The sequence below is a fragment of the Urocitellus parryii genome, chromosome 8, assembly GCF_045843805.1.
Source record: "Urocitellus parryii isolate mUroPar1 chromosome 8, mUroPar1.hap1, whole genome shotgun sequence".
Lineage (NCBI taxonomy): Eukaryota > Metazoa > Chordata > Mammalia > Rodentia > Sciuridae > Urocitellus > Urocitellus parryii.
Genome location: NC_135538.1, coordinates 124580796 through 124599396, shown reverse-complemented (window position 1 = coordinate 124599396; position 18601 = coordinate 124580796). Strand labels below are relative to the sequence as shown.

The window sequence follows — 18601 nt, the reverse complement described above, 5'->3', positions numbered from 1 at the left end:
AGACCCTGTCTCAAAACAAAACAAAACAAATAATAAAATTAAAAAAGGGCGGGGTATGTGATTCAGTGATTAAGCACACCTGAATTCAATCCCTAATACCCACCCTCAAAAAAAATAGATAAAAGAAGTCTTTATATGATGATATAGATATAGGGATTATAATGCATAGCAAGGAGATGTAACAATGGAAAACCCACATTCACTCAGTATCAAAGCCCCTAAGTGTATAAACAAAATATTAATATGACTAAAGGGAGGCATTTATTTCAATACACTATTATTAGAGTACTTTCATTCACTGTTTTCCACTATGAATATATATTTTAGAAAGAAAATTGACAAGGAAATAGCAGGATTAAACTGTATCCTAGACTAAATCTAGCACACATCTACAACATACACATAACTGCTATAGAATTTTATTAGTACAAGAAATCTTCTCCAGGATAGATCCTATGAGAGGTCATAAACAAGTCTCAAAAAATTTAAAAAATTAAAATCATATTGAGTATCTTTTCTGACCATAATGAAATAAAACTACAAATAAATAAGAAAATTTTGAAACGCATGGAAATTAAATAACACACGCCTGGGCAATCAGTGGGTCAGTGAAGACATCAAGAAAAAATTCAGAATTTCTTGAAAAAATGATAACAGATACAGTTACAGATAATATAACTTTGAGAACTGCCATACCACTACTCCCTGATGAAGACAATGACTCAAGAGAGAAAATGACAGTGGAAGAGAGCTTTACTGGCAACAAGTTGGCAAGTTGTAAGATGGAGACATTTGCCTCTCCTCACCAAAAGAAAAAAAAAAAAAACATCTTGCTTAGGGGTTCCAGATACAAGGCTTATGTAGAGACTTGGGGTGAGTATATGTTTAGTCTAAACAAGTGGATTCAGAGGTGATCATAAATTTCCTTGTAGTCTGCTTTTCTCATGTACATACTGCTGTCATCTGAAGGTCACTAGATATTTTGGATTCTGTAATTCTGAAGAAAAGTCAGTGATTGGAAAGTTCCTATATTTTCAGGAATAGCTAGCCTTGCAGTTAATTATTAAGATATAAAACAAGGGAAGAGAGCAAAAAGTATCTTTTGCAAGGAGACAGTTTTAACTGTTTAGGTGACTGAAGAAAATACATCATACCAAAACCTATGGGATACAGAAAAACTAATAACAAGAGGCAAGTTTATAGCATCAAAACCTGCATCCAAAATACTGAAAGGTCCCAGGTAAACAACCAATCATTACATCTCAAGGAATTAGAAAAAAATTAAGTCAAATGAAAAGTTAGACAAAAGAAAACAGTAATAAAGATCATAGCAAAAATAAATGAAAAAGACTAAATAAATATATAAAGGAAACCCATTAATCTATATAAGTAATATGCACTAATAAAAAAGAAAAAACACAAAAGATCAATAAAATGAATAACTGTTTTTGAAAAGATAAACACAAATAATAAACTCTTAAACAAGAAAAAAAGAGAAGACTCATATAAATAAAATCAGAATCCAAACGAGACATTACAACTGATACCACAGAAATATGAAGGATCATTAGATACTATTATGTACTGTTATGTACTGTTAATACTCTTTTCATTGTTGTGAGCAAAATAACTGACAGTAACAGCTTAGTGAAGAAAAAGTTTATTTTGGGTTCATGGTTTCAGAGGTCCAGTCCATGATCATAATAGCTCCATTGCTGTGGCCCTGAGGTGAGGCAGAACATCATGGCAGAAATATGGTGGAGAAAACATGCTCAGCCTATGACAGCCAGGAAGGGGAGAGGGAAGGAGAGAGAGAGAGAGAGAGAGAGAGAGAGAGAGAGAGAGAGAGAGAGAGAGAGAGAGAGAGAACAAGGAGCCAGAAACAAAATATAATCCTCAAGAGCACACCCTAGTGACCTCCTTTCTCCAGTTGTGCCCAACTGCTTATAGTTAACACTCTGTAAATTGTTTGAATTTTTAATCCATCAAATGAATTAACATATTTATTAGGTTACATGTGTCAAAATTTAATCATTTTGTAGTGGCACTCCCTTTCTCCACAGAAAAGTTTTAACTGTGCTACTCCAGAAATTTTCACCATGGCTGATTTTAGGACCTTCAGCCAAAGAGTCCCCACAAAAGAGTTCAATGTAGATAAACTTCCTATTTTCATGTTGCCCTGTCTTACTTGGACAATGGCTGGGAAGAAATCAGCACTTGTGTAAACAAGGCCTCTGGCCTAGAGCTGGGGCTTCACAGAGATATCTACATTTGTAAGTTAAGAGAAGTTACCAATTGGGCTCCATGGTAACAGCTGGCAGGGGGAGGAAAGAAAGGGGAGAAGATGCTCTCCCCTTCTCAAGTGTTGTCCTTGAAGGCTTAACTTGCATAGAACAGTGAAATAAAAAAGCTGCTTTTATGTGAACTTCCACAGACTGTGAACTTCTGAGACCCTCCCCTTACATGCTGTGTATAAAATTTTGAAACTACCTGAACTTCGGGTTCAGGGGATTGATTGATTACAGCAAAAGTTGTGCACTCTGAACCTGGCTGCAGCCAAATAAAACTGTTTCCTGCTATCTTCGGTGCCTTGCCTCATTTGTCCCTACAACAATTTTACCTCTAAACATTTCTATATTGCCTTATGAGTTTTTTGAGTATATTCATATCCAAACAATAAGAAGTAAAAATATATGCCAACAAATTTGGTAACCTAAAAGGAATGAATAAGTTCTTGGACACATAACCCTATCAAGATAGAATCATGGAAAATGGAGAATAAACAAACCAACAATTTGTAATCATATTGAATCTGTAACAAAAATTCTTTGATTAAAGAAAAGTTAAGGATCATGAATCTTTCCTTTTGTTTGCTTCTCTGTTTATGTTATAATATTCTCTGTGTTGGAAGCTTTACATAGAAGTTAGATGATGTAATCACAAGAAAACTGATAGAGAATCCTTTGATTTAAGTTTGCTGAATGGGGTTTCATGACAGGGTGATAAAAGCATTTGGTTAGAGTACAACAAATGTCAGTGTTCTTTGGGTATTTTTGAACAGGTCTTGAATCTCCGTTAGCACTTCTATAGCTCTAACTATACAGTTATAAGAATGGCTTCCTGTGTTTTGAGATCAGGATAAGGAAAATACATAGGAAGGATGCCATATGCAGCATCTAATACAATTCTTTGCTTTTGGTGTGACACAGTCAAATCTCAGTTGTGTTAGTATCTGATCTCACCTCTTTAAAAATGACAACTACTTTTATCTGCTTTGATATTAGGATAACCCTCATTTGGTTGTGTGGCTTAGAGAAAAGGTATTTTTTTGTAGTTGTTCTTGTTTGGCAGAAACTTAAATTGTTTTTACTTTAGCATCACTCCACAATCTATATTCTAGGACATACAATATTTACCATTCTAAACCTCTGTTGCTACTCCAGGGTTCTATAGTAGAAATTTCCTTTATTCTTACTGGCTTTCCCTTTCCATGTCAGAATCCTCTAAAAGCAGTTTTTTTTTCATCCTTTTTTCTGCTTCTTGAAGCCATTTACTACCTTTCATTAATTTTGCATATGACAAAAGCTTATTTGTACTAAATCTGCTGTTAACTTCTCTTCAGTCCTATTAGTCCTTAATACATTTGTAGCCTTTTTTAATGTAATGGAATTTTAATACCTTTTATAAAGGAATAGGAACAATCACTTCTGTTTAATTTACCTTGTTTAATCAGAACTACTTATTATGATTTAGCTATTTAGGTTACTGATTTTGAGGATTAAATGAGTACATTTCAACAAAGATTTATATGGTCACAGTTATAAAAATGTAAGATGCCATATAATTTTTATTCCTGATATATATCATTAGAAGCCAATAAACTAATTTTCATCCTTCAGAAATGTGACTTCTGATCCTTATCACATTCACATTCTCATTGGAGATGCATTTTTCTTTCCTCAAACATATTTATAGTTTTATCTCTCTGCCTATAAAATAATACTCAGTAGTTTGTTGATCATAGTTAGTATAAACTTCTCAAGCAATGTACTTGCCTTCTTGTTTCACTGTTCATTTTGTATAACCTTATATTTGTTTTAACTTTTTCATAAATCATGAAATATCTTTTATAGGAATATTATATATTACTTGTTGGCAGTGCCACAATAATAAACATACCATGGTTCATAAGTTCTTACTGATTGAATGACAAATGGACATATTGTTGATATATTGATCTATGATTTGACCCATCAGTTCTTTGCTCACATGATTTTTAGATAATTCTTAAAGGTTAGTAATAACTAGTTCACTGTCTTTCATGTAAACTTATTTTTCATTCATTTCATGTGAGGAATTTTGTGAAACCCAAAGGATAACTGAGGATAGAAGAAAAAGACACTCATAGGTTTAAAAATTAAATATAATAAAAATTAAAATATGGATAATCATTTAGATGAGACTTGAACCTTGATAGTATAGCTTTTTAGGAGAACATTGCCAGTCAGGGCCTACCTGGTATAGGTATAGTAGGTAAACCCAACGTATAGATTGGGAAGTCAACTAGATGTATAACTAAACAAGAAGTGTGCTACAGAATGTTTGGTGAGAATATCTTTAAGTTTTAAGTTAATGTGAGAAATAAATTTCCCCTCATATTATGGAAATGGAGAATCACAGAAATCAAAGCAAAAAACATGTTAGAATTTTGTAACAAATATTAGCTCACAGCTGAGTCAAAATCATTATATTGCAATACACTATTTTTGGCCTGTCTATAAAAAAGAGACACATTTATATAAACAATAAACAAATATATTTTACATGTCAAAAGCAGAATTTATTTGATTATTGTGAGTGAACGTGGTAGAGAATTAATAGCAACTAGTGACTGCTCGAATAATTTAGGCCTGGAAAATATATGTATATTTGCCATTAAAGATACTTGATCTGACATCAATGGTTTATTAATGCATAAATTACATATACTTAGTTCTTACTCCATGTCTTGTAACCTCTGAAATGCCACAAAATTTGAGGTTTTCCTAATGTTAGAAACACGACAACTGAGACTCTGGTCTCTCCTGGTTGAAACACAGTTTTTTCCCACTACATTTACAGTAAATATCCTTTCAAAATTAACACTTTTAACTTTACTATCACCATTAAAAACAAATATACCATGCATTTCATAAGAAAGTGAAGGAAATGAATCATATTTTTTCCATATTACAAAGAAAAAGTAATAATTAACTTATTTTCTATCAGATTTTTGAGGTATTTTTTTCCCATGCAGATGTAAACACAAATTATGCAAATAATTCTAGACTAGATAACAATTTTTATGGGATCAAATTTAAAAAAGAAGCCTAAATTAGACTTCCCATAGAGGGAATATTATGACCAGGAAAGTAGACTTTTGAAAACATGCTAATTGATATTAATTGATCATTTATTATCACTTACTGCATTTATGTTGCACTTAAAATCTTTTAATTAATAGTGAAGCTCATTCCTTTTTAAAAGAGCTTAATTATAAGGTATAATTTGGAGTTAAAATCTATAAATGGAGATTAGTTTGCAACCAATTAATAGAAAAGAATAAAATTTTTTCTCAAAGACATGACAATACATTTTCTTGAAACAAAACCCCAAATGAGAATTTTCATTCTGTACATGCGAGTAGCTTAATTAGTGATATACAAGAAAAGCACAACAGCAATGGGTTTTCTTATATATGCATTTTAAATATCTATGTGCATTTCATTTTTACACTTACAAATTTTTAATGTTTTAGACAACAGCATGAAAGTTTGAATCTAATGACATGTTGCTTTCAATTTGAAATATTATGTATACATGTATATAAAAAATAAGCCAATATATGACTCATCTGACAGATTTTTAAGATCAATAAAGGCTTATTATCAAAAAGTAGTTAGAATCGAGGGGAGTAAGCCAAACTCTTGATACTGTCTTGTTACTGGCTTGTTTTTTCAGTGGTATCAATAGTGATTTTGGGAGCAAATCATGTGACTTCAGCCTATTTAGTTAAGATCAGATACCACAATCATCAAGGAGGGCAGAGGAGCTGTGCAAAGGGGAGTAGGAAGATGATGTCAAATGATAAAAGATGAACTTTGCATTCTTTTTTGGTATGGATAAAAACAGACCAATGAAGGGAAGAAATTATAAATAGGAACAAAACTGCAATCAAATAATAGCCAAATTAAATTATTTTAATATTGCATATATAGATGTTTAGCCATACTCTAAGATCAACTCTTTAAGAGCAGAAATTTATATCCAATTTACCTGCTTCAGATATCACCTTTCTTGTTTGTTACAGTAAGGTCTTATATACAAAGCTGATTACTTTTTAAATCATACATAAACATAGATATAAAAAAGTTCAACAAAACTGCATGAGCTCAAAAAGGAAGTTGTGGAATTCAAAATACAAATTCTCAAATATTTTCACAAGGTGTATGATACCTTTTGCTATGACAAAAGAGAAAAGTTTAATTTTTTTTTTTAGGAAATTGATTTCAGGATTGTTAGAATATTAATGGGAAGAGCTATAACATAGAGGCATGAGGGAAAACAGTTACAAAAAATACATTAAATTCATTAACAGCTTATGAAGAATCATCCAAATTAAATGGAAAAATTAGTAAAATAAATGCTTAATATAAGCAAATTTCCAGCCTTCAAGCATAAACTTTGAGTTGGGCATTCTTTTTGGATGATTTTCTTTATATGAAAGACTTTTGGGTTGTGGGGACTATAAAGATTCTTTCTACTGTAAATGGTAAACACTTGGTTAATAAATTCATAATATTATTATGAATTATTATTATTATTTATATCTGTTTAATAATGGGGTCACATAATACCAGAAGCATGTTTTCTTAGGGATTAGTTAATTCATTTATTCCATCACCTTATTGAGGATACATATTCATGCAGCACATTAAAAACATCCCTCATTTTTTTTTGGTATGTGGTTACTAGGGAAGGGAATGTTGAATAAAAACATGTTTAAATCTGAAAGGAGGGAGTGGGGATTATCATTATGAGGGCACCTCAAAAGAATGAAAGAGCTGCCTCAATATGCATAAAACCTACATAGAGATTTTACCTTTCAGAAGGCTAAAGGGCATCTTTTAAAAACTCTGAATATTTATGAATGCAAAAGTCTAAAATATATTCACCAATTCAATGAATACATCTAAAGACCATAACCGTATCTTTTGTTTAGGATAAATAGACACTTTCTACATGGATGTGAAAAAAAATCTTTCAGGCCTTGAAATTCTTCCCTAATAATTTCATATCCTGTGATTGTTTTATTGAGAAAATTAATCATGTAAATAAAATATGTGAAATAATTGTCAAAAGCAATACCTTATAGTAATTACACTTATCATATAAAAGTGATATTTAGCTGAAATCAGTAAAAATAAAATCAAGGGAGTGGTAGCGGAGACACATCAAATAGCAACATCAAGTCCTTGAGGGATCACTCAAGTGATAGGGAAAGGGGAGCACTATAATAAAAAAGAATATGAAGGAGGCCCTAGATACACACACACACACACACACACACACGCACACACAGACACACACACACACACACACATATATATATATAATTTTGTGTATATGTAATATACATAAAATGTATTGCAAAGATTTTATACATTTCCATGTCCAACCAAAACCCACAAATACATATATACATAATTTTTAGTTTTTTCACTTTACTCCTATCAATGCAATAAAATAAATTCAGACATGTTACTCTAATTCTAATTCTGCTTATAGCCTCTACCCATCTTGGCCAAATGTTACTTTTAGTAGAGTTTTTAACACACATTCTCACACATATACAATAGCAAAAGAATGCAATGAGAGATTAATTCTGGTCATGAGAAAGTTTCTTACTTATAAGACTGTGTTCATTTAAGAGTCATAGAAGAATTGTATTTAACTCTGATGCAATATCTGAAATTACATGTGATCCATTTTATCTCCCTTTATCCAGATGGACATCACTTTAACCCCAAATCTCAATTTATTATTAAATGTTAAGAATCATGGGAATAAGTCAGATATAATCAAGGCATTATTAATAGTGATAAATTAAAAGAGAAGAAGCTCTTCATATTTTTTCATCCCAATAATCACATTTTAAAACAAAAGGAAATTTAAGCAACAAAGCAAAAACGATTTTTACCTTGAAGTGATAAGTCAGTCTGAGGTCCATGTATTGGTTGTAGGGACTGTTATTTGAGATTGGAGATCCCTGAAGACCAGCAAATGAAGAGAGGTTGAGAGAGGACACAGGCTATTGAATCCAAAAAGTTCCCAGGGACACAGTTCACCCAGAATGGCAATTAATCTCAGGCTCTGTAGTATCCAAAGTCCATGGTCCCAGGAGATCATTCTGAAAGAGAGTCTTACCTTTCAGTACTGTTTAAGCTAGACAAAAACACGAAAACTTTTAACTTCTACTTTAATAACCTCCCAAAGTTGACTCACTCCATTTTGAATATATTCATATTAAATTTCCATCAATAATCTAGTATTACACACACACACACACACACACACAATAAATGCATCCTATTGGTAGATAATTTCATTGGAACATTAAAATTTTCTCTTATCCTTTCTTTATGTCTATCCTGAAAACTTAGACCAGGAACATTTTTATAGGACATTTCTCCTCATTTCTTACAAGCACTGGGCTTGATGGAGATGAATATATGACTTTGTGGAATCACACCCTCAAAAATCCCAGTCTCTCTTCAAATGACCTCTTAGGTCTGCCCAGAAGTCATTCTATGTGTGTCCTGTTGTTCTTCTCTTCTATCATAGAAAATTGGGACAAATTATTAAATCCTCCCACTCGTCCCTGCATGGGTTATCTTACTCTGATCTAAGACCAAACAAAGGCCCCAAATGGAAATCCCATTAATTTCCTGCCTGCTGCCTATAAGTATACCATATTCATCCCATACTTTATGCTTTTCTTCAAGTATACTTTTCCTCAATAAAAAAGGTGAACTTCATTTTGGCTAAGACTCTTCCAATATTTCAGAGTCTGAGGAAAAACTCATGTACATTCATGTTCTAGCCAGATGATATCTATGACAGGTCTAAGAAAACAATTGCAGTGATGCAATGATGGATGGCAACCACATTAGCTAAGGCCTGTACCCAGTACTAAAAGAGTAGCAGAAACTTGGACAAACTGCACAGCATATACAGAATCTGAAGGAAACACAGTTCACCTAACTTGATCAATTTTCTGTGCATTGAGTCCCCGGACTGAAAAGTATTTATACTCCTCAAAAGAATCTGGATTTTATGAAAGCCTATTGATTCCTTATAAAATTTATTTCATATACAAATAAACAGTTCAGCTGGATATGGTGGTGCATGCCTGTAATCCCAGCAGCTCTGGAGGCTGAGGCAGGAGGATTGTTAGTTCAAAACCAGGCTCAGCAAAAGGCAGGTGCTAAGCAACTCAGTGAGATCCTGTCTCTAAATAAAATACAAAATAGGGCTGGGCATGTAGCTCAGTGGTTGGATGCCCCTGAGTTCAATCCCTGGTACCCCTCAAAACAAACAAACAATGCATAAAGATACAGGTTGCTGACGTCTTACATTATGAAAACATCTTGATGGAGAAATAAAACAAACAACACTCCAGAACAACCCTCAATTCATTTCCATATAATACTTTTACTTATCACATGTAACATTTAGTATGAGTTTTGAATGGTATATAAACAAAATAATACATCACTATTTCTTTCGGCTCTGCCTTAATTCATTCATTCAACATTATCTTTGTGAGATTTAATCATTATGGTTCTTGTATCAGCAAATTACAATTTTTATTCCTGCATTGTATTACATTGTGTGAAAATGCCACACCATATTTAGCCATTGTAGTATTGATAGGTATTTAAGTGTTTTCAGGTTCATCTTTTATGAGCAATGCTGCTATGAATATTTTTGCATATATATCTCTGGGAAAACAAAAATGTATGTTATCTTCTGATGAATTGCTTAGACATAAATTATATTCAGATTTAGTAGATACCATTAAGCCTGGAAATTGATGTAAACACCTATACTCCTCAGGCCTTAGGAATTCCAATTGCTCCACATCTATGCCTACACTCATATTTTGTGTTCTTTTAATTTTAATCCATCTGGTAGTAAGTAATGGATATTTCATTACTATTTACGCCCCTGATGACTAATAAAATTGACCAGATTATTTTGTTTAAAATTCATTGAGACATCTTATGTATCATACTTGTTCAAGTCTCTAGGTTTTTTTCAAGTTGACTTCTAAAAAATTTTTACATATATCAGAAGTTTGAAAAATAAAAGGAAAAATTCAAATACTTGTTTTAGTCAAGTGTAACTGTAGCAAAACAGAAAACAAAAGGATAGTCTGACAAAATAACATAGGTTTGAAATATTATGAAGTCCATTATGAAATAAATCATACTCATTGCCCAAATTGAATTTATTCCAGAGCCAAAACATGAATAATGATAATTCACCAAAATGACAGAATTAAGGAAGGAACAATTACATAATTATATCAATAGATCCTAAATCAGCTTTTGATAAAAATCAAGGTTCACAAAAATAATTTTTTGTAAACTATGAATAGATTAAGACACGCTAAACTTTTTTAAAAATTTGGATTTTCAGGTCACTAGAAGGAGTAATATTTTTTCATTAGATGCTACTGTAATAACTAATCATTCATATGTAAAAGGAGACATGCGACTGCTATCACACCATCCATAAATATTCTTGCCTGAAGATTATAAAACCATTGATGAAAGAAAAAAACCTATACATTCATGACATCATCACAGGAATGCTTTCTTACAAAATCAGTAAATTATTGAAATATCAAACCATGAAGGAAAAGTTTGATTGATTTGACTATATTGAAATTACCGAAAAGCTTTGTCATTGCCCTTGGGGTGAATTCTTAGGAAAGACCCTGCTCTTTCCTGGCACAGTATACTTCTTCTTAGAAAGTCTTCCTACTATATACATATCCCTGCCCATACTGGTTTGTATATCCTTTCCCTTCCCTCTAGCTTCCTTCTGTAATATCTCCTTCTCTCTCTCTCTTTCTCTCTCTCTCTCTCTCTCTCTCTCTCTCTCTCTCTCTCTCTCTCTGTTTCTTTCTCTCAGTTTGCATACTCTCCTGGGTTTCTGTCAATCCCCCCGTCCCTCATCTCATACACAACCATTCATGCCTGCCAGACTAAAATCCCTTCCTGCTCCAAATCAGTCCCAAAGTTCATGGAAATACGTTCCTGTTCTGAAGTATGCAGGGATTCATAATGCTCATTTATTATCTTTATGGTATTTAGAATTTATTTAATATTGGCTATATTATTTTGCTTAATGATAATGGTTTCTTGTTCTTTCTTTTCTTGGACAATCTTGCTAACACTTTATCAATTTTGCTTAACTCTTTCAAAAGTGTACCAAAAAGTACATTTTAATAAGGTGAAAACCTTGTCAATATTCTCATTTGTAAACTCGTTACTATTATTTTATATTATTTTATTTATGACCTGAAAGCAGGCATTTTAACTACTGATCTGAGAATATTTTATTAGGAAAAGTGGCTTCTTTTATCACTTGTAAATACATAATGAAATATTACTCAGCCATAAAGAAGAATGAAATTACAGTATTTGCTCTCAAGTGGGTGGAACAAGAGGCTATCATATTAAGTGAAATAAGCCAATCACAGAAAACAAATGCCAAATGTTCCCTCTGGTGTACAGATGGTGACTCATAATAGGCAGGGGTCAGGGAGGGAGGAATGAGGTTCACTGGATTGGACAGGGGGAGTTGGAGGGTGGGAGAGGGAATGAGAATGGGAAAAATCAGTAAATTAATTGTACAGAACTTTCCTTTATTCATATATGAACACAATACTATTGCAACTCCACATTATGTACAACCACAAAAATGGGAAGTTATGCTTCATGTATGTATGATATTTCAAAATATGTTCTACTATCATGTAAAACTAAAAAGAACAATTAAAAAATTTAATTAAACAAAAAAAAAACAAAAAAAAAACAGAAAAATCATGTGAAGTCTAAAACTCCTCTCCAGGGGCATGGAAAGAGCCACACTCTGGTATGGGCAGAGAAGAATAAAGTAATGCTTCTTCTGATTTGATAGTGCTCCTTGAAGAATCTCACTGTTAACAGACAGGTGTGTTTTGAGCTTTGCTAGATGTCAGACCCATAACATGCATTGTCTCACTTGCTCCTCACCCTGGTATCATGAAATTGGCACTATTACTCTGTTATGTAGATTTGAAGATTAAGGAACTGATTCAAGGAGTTAGAACTAAGTTGGAGTGACTGACTCTCGTGTCCAAAACCTTAGAAGAAATAAGATATTCTTCTAGAATTCATAGGAATGTTCATTTTTCTTCACATAATATACAAGTCCTTAAGCGATTTGGTTCATTTCACAATTCCAAGACTATCGCATATGATTTCTGATTCTTAATCTCTTAACTATAATGGAGTACTTGAATTCCTTTTAAAAAAAACCCTTTATTCTCATATATTTATTAATTATTAGTACATGAAAAGTGATATGGCAATACAGAAAAGAAAGAAGTTATTATTGAATGAGAACATTTATGTGAAATAGGTAAGACTTAAGTTTGGCTTTGAGAAGCTGATATAGTAAATATTCTAAGGTTAATAAAATGAAAATATTCATAAACTGCTGTTTAAATATGAATTACACATGGTGAGGAAAACAGAAAAATTCAATGAAGATAATGGAGAACCTGAGATTTTGTGCTACTATAGAACTCATTCTGTAGCATTTAAGTGTCATTTAAAATTGGAATAGCATAGTCATAAATAGAATGAAATTATTTTAGAATATTCAACGTTGTCATGTAGAAAGGCCATAAAGAGAACAATATGGACATTTAAAAAATTTGGTCACACATACCTCAAAAGCTAGAAGGTGACCCACATGGAGCCTATGGGCCAGGTGTGGAAGGCTATACAGCAGAAAATCTATTACACATTTGGGTGCATTCACAATCACTAAATTAAACTTTGCCCTCCAGATCAAACATGCCTGTAAAACTATTTTTGCTCAGAGCTATATATTTTCAATCTTTTTAAGGAGGAGAATAGAAGATTTGAACTAGGGCAGTGGCATCGTGAATGTGATGGATGAAATGTGTTAAGAGACCATGAGGAATAGTTTGGAGAAGATTTTCCTATGGCTGTGATGATAAGGGAAGTCTAAATATAATGCAGGATCCACATTCCAACTTTACAATAAGTTAGAGGAGTTACCAAAAAGATAGAGAATAGTTGGGCATAGTTAAATGTTGTTGAACTAATAGTAGGAAGTGATTGAAGACAGAGAAATCATTAAATCAGTAAGGTTAATCAAGTTATGAAGTTTGGAATAGTATAAGTGGTTCAGAAGTAGCTAACAATTATTGGGTGGTTGTTATTAATACATAATAGATAGCTCTGAGCTTAACTGTATCCCAATCAGATTTACTTATCACAGTAGTCAAGTAAGATAGGAACTATTGTTCCCACTCTTGTACTGTTGAGGAAACTGTGAATTGGCATTATAGAGATATGTATTTAAACATTATTCTAGTTGATTAGTTTCATAGGACTGGGCTTTGAACCCAAGCACTCTGACTCAAAATTTCAACAATATTCTTTAGAGAAATATTCCAAAGTCAAAATTGGTACTTGATTCCAAATTGGGGCTGATACACAGAGGTGTGAAGAGAGATTTTGATTGGTTTTAGTGTTTCCAGGAAAAAATCAAATAAATAAATAAATAAAATTCAAATGAATAAATAAATTAACAAATAAAAAATCTAACTATCAATTAATATAAAATGTGAAACAAACACAAACCACACAATGAAGCGCATGTTGACAATGACAGAAGTTGTGTGGGAGGACTATGAAGAATTCTGAGTACCATTCTATTTTTTAAAATCTTTTAAATAATTGTTAAATTTACTCAGTATTTATTACTGCCATGACTTTTTTACAGTTTGCATGAATTAAATTTATTTCATTGTCACTGAACATCTCAGAAGTGATTGAGAAATGTACAGGTAAGGTAAAGAGCAGAGGGTCATGATCGGCAAGTGAGTAAAACAAACCTTGAAACCAAGGCAGTGTGGCTACAGATTCTACATGGTCAAAAGCAACAAAGACACTGGGAAGGCATGAGACTGTTACATAGAATTGAATGCAAGATTTTACCAAGAGCCTGGATCAAGCTGAAACTAGGTTGTGTGAATATATAGTATTTATTAAATTATTTAGTAATTATTTATTTATTGTAGAATTGTTCTACAAAGGAAATACTACAATATTTCTTCATGCTAATATATGCTTTTCTAATTTTCAAATAATAAATAATATTTTAATTCTCTAATTATATTTGCATGCATATATGTATATATGTGCAGTGAAAATCTACAAAATTTTCCATTCTTACTATATGTGTAGCATTTAATTTATATGAAATGTATTCATATAAAATCCATTTAATAAGGGAGTTTGTGAAAATACTTGTAACACATACAAGGTTCCATGTGCTACAGAAGTGGAATCTAAATGTTCTTTTTTGAGACAATGTGGTCCACACTGTACATAAATGCAGATAGAGAGGCAGTCAGTCACACATGAACTGCACGTTAGGGAGAAGTTATTTAATATGGTAACTCTTTAATAAGTTTACAGTACAGAAAGTCGCTGCCCTTTGATTTTTCCATTAGAAATTTTGTTCTCTCCTCAGCAGTCTCCTCAGGGCTCCTTTCACATCCTTGTTCCTCAAGGTTGTATATGAGGGTGTTTAGGGTGGGAGTCACAACAGCATTAAAGAGTGTGAGGAACATGCCCTGACTGTGGCCAAAGGATCTCTGTGGCTGGATGTACATGACTGAGCTAGTCCCAAAATAAAGGGACACCACTAGTAGATGAGAGCCACAGGTCCCTAGAGCCTTGCGCCAAGCTTGGGATGACTTAATTTTTATCACAGAATGTGCGATGAATCCATAGGAGACAGATATCAATGCCATGGGAAGAAGGAGGAGACCTAATGTATCCACAAAAAGCTGGACTTGGTTTGCATTGATGTCAACACATGTCAACTTGATCATGGCAGGTACTTCACACAAGAAGTGGTGGAGGCGATGGTGCCCACATAGAGGAAGCTGCAGGGTGAATGTGCTTTGGATGAGAGTGTTTCCCACTCAACTTAGCCAGGCTATTCCTGCTAGGGCCTTGCAGAATGATGGGTGCATGACAGTCATGCGGTTGAGAGGTCTGCAGATAGCCACATAGCGGTCAAATGCCATGATAGTAAGGAGAACACACTCAGTGGAACATAAGGAGAGGGACACTAGAGTCATAGGATACAGCTGGGGCACGATGCTGGTAGTGAAGGCAAGGTCAAAAAAGGAGATGTTAGTGAGGAAGAAGTACATAGGTGTGTGGAGTTTGGAATCCAGGCAGGAGACCATGATGATGGCTGTGTTGCCCACAAGGATCAGAAGATAGAATATCAAAACTACCACAAAAAGGATGATTTCCAAATGGGCCTGGTCTGAGAATCCAAGCAAATAAAACCTCCCTCATGGGTTTCATTGTTTTCTTCCATCAGTCTTCAAAGGTAAAAGAGGAAAATAGAAATTCAATCTAGGGAAGTATCATTATTACTATTTACCTACAACATTTGAGATAAAATCTTAGGTAAGATTCTTAACCAGTGAAATTACACAAAAAAAATAAAAGATAATTATTAAAAGACATTTAGGAATTTCTTTTAATGCAAAGGCATTTTTGTGTCATTTCTTGGTCACATTAACTATTTGACACCTCCTCTTTTTTTCATGAACTCTCTCTTCCCCCTAATTGTCAAAATTTATTATTAAAGACAATCTATTTAAGAAAAGTTTCCATTTGGTTGCAATGGCAAAAATCTGACTAACATACCACTGCAATCTGATAATATCAGTTTAGAGGAGGAAAAGTTTATTTTGAGCTTACGGTTTCAGAAATTCAGTCCACAGTCAGCCAACTCCATGGCTCTAGGCTTGAGGCGAGATGGAACATCATGGAAGAAGGGCATGGTGGAGGAAACTTGCTACTTCATGGTGTCTGGGATGCAGGGAGAGAGAGAGAGAGAGGAACCAGGGGGACAGGGTATAATCCTCAAGAGCACATCAACAGTGACCCACCTCCAGCCATACCGACATACCTACAGTTACCACCCAGTACAATGGACCTTTCAGTGATTCATTCATAAAATAGATTAGGCTACATTTCTAATAATCTAATCATTTCACCTCTAAATGTTTCTGCATTACCACAGGAGCTTTTGGAAAACTCCTCATATCCAAACCATAAGAGTGGCTATTTAAGTGGGAGGGGAGTAACAGGTGAATGCTGAGACTAATTTTAAGCTATCATTGAATGGATTTTTAGTTATTGTTGTTCATAGTAATAGAAATTGCAATACAGAAAAATAGTAGATAACAGTGAAGAATTTGGTCAGGAAAATAACTGGAATGTATTTTGTGTCTTTTTTTGTCTCACAGACAAGGTGATTGATGATAAATTTTCTTACATTTAATTATCTGATATGAGTGACATAGGGTTAGACTCAGGTGTCAATATAGAAGGAAACTAAATAAAGCTACATTTTCTTTAATAACATACTTAGGAGTGCTTACATAAAATCTTTTACCTCTTAAATGTGATAAAAAATAGGTCCTATATACATATGAAAAAACACAGGTACAAAATCTCAGATGTGCACTCATTTGTTGAGACAGATAACCATGAGATATTTTTGATAAAAATAAGGGGAAACTATAAGCAATTCCTTTAAATACAAGGTGCTGGCATTTTTTTCAAAAAAAAAAACCATGAGACAGCAAATCATATCTTCTTCAACTCACTTTACATTGCTCTGGTTAATAAATAAAAGGAGATTGGATCATAATGCAATCCTCCATGCCTCTTCACTTACTGTTTTTTATGATGTTATCCTTTGTGCTCTCAAATTTTCTGCTTTCATGGTAGCATCTTCTTGAATCATTTACTTTTAGGAATAATGAAGGATTTTTTTTTTATTTTATTCAGGTGTGTTTATATTCAAACAGTAAAATTGTGTCTGGAATACAGGGGGAATAATGTCTTAATGCTTTAAATTCTGGACCTAAATGTTTAGATATGCATTGCTAATAAAGAATTCTACTCAGAAAGCCTGAATGATATGCTATATAGGATCTCACATTCTGCATATTCCTAATGCTATTTAACATAAAATGATAATTTGTCTCATATTGGTATGTTTTTAGTTTTAGTTACTAAAGTAACTAATTCAGTAGTTTAAACAAATGCTTAGCTCTAATAGAAGCATAAGCTTTTCATTTTGCCTTAAGAAAATAACATAATGTACATATTTTTTAAAACTTTAGAATCATCTTAAATTTGAACTCTTTTAGAATGTAATGTTCTTCTAAATATGAGTTTATTCATATCGATAAATCCAGGAATTGGCAATTTTCTAGTATTTTAAAATCACATAATTTGATAGGATGTTTAGAAGCAACTTTAAAGATAAAATTTTAGTTTGTTTCCTTTTTAAGATTTTAAATGCAGAATCAAGTATGTAACACATCTGTTGAAATTAATAGAAGAATTCAGAAGTGATGTTAAAACCAACTGAATTTATAATCTGATTATATAATATTAAGAACATTTTTGTTTGTGCAATACATATTCCACATTATTTACAGTGAATCTGGTTTTAAAGCTATACTGAAGTACTATTGATTAATATAAATTGAATATATTCATAATATACATTATGTTTGGTTCATGTAGCCATTGTAATATGATTACCACAAAACAGCAATTTAATTTTAATTTTATATAGAGAAATAACGTATTTGTATGTGCTTATGAGTCTACAAGAATCTTAAATATGTAGGAATAATATAATTATGCCTCTCACGTTTTACTATTACAATACTGAAAATTGTTAAACCATTGGGATTATAAGTAATTTTTCAAGAAGAGCTTTCCACTTGTACACATCAATTACTCTATCTTTTATTCTGATTAGGTGATTAGGTTGAAGAATAACTATTTTATCCAATCTCGTGAGAACCTGCTCATACCTTTGAAATGGGATGTGTAGGAATTTGCATTTTCCACAGTTCAAGTCTGACTTGTGGCTTGAAGGGAGTCACTGGACAGGATCTAGAAAGGAAAGTGGTCAGAAATGTGTGTGTGTGTGTGTTGAAACCAAAATAGAATTATAAAAACCTATCTTTTCAAATCTTATATGAAGAAAGACTGAAGTACTATTTGGAAAATTATTGTTTAGATAAAAATCCTTTGTCTTTTGGAAAAAAAAATATCAAGAAATGTATTCTCTCCACCTTTTTTCTGATTGTTCTTATTGTATAAACACATTTATTTTTAATGAATATGCAGAG

General features: G+C 32.7%; 1 pseudogene; it reads right to left on the bottom strand.

The window, feature by feature from the left end:
* Positions 1-14862: 14862 nt before the first annotated feature.
* On the bottom strand, positions 14863-16340 carry LOC113176930 (olfactory receptor 2G3-like; annotated as a pseudogene).
* Between the last annotated feature and the right edge of the window lie 2261 nt (positions 16341-18601).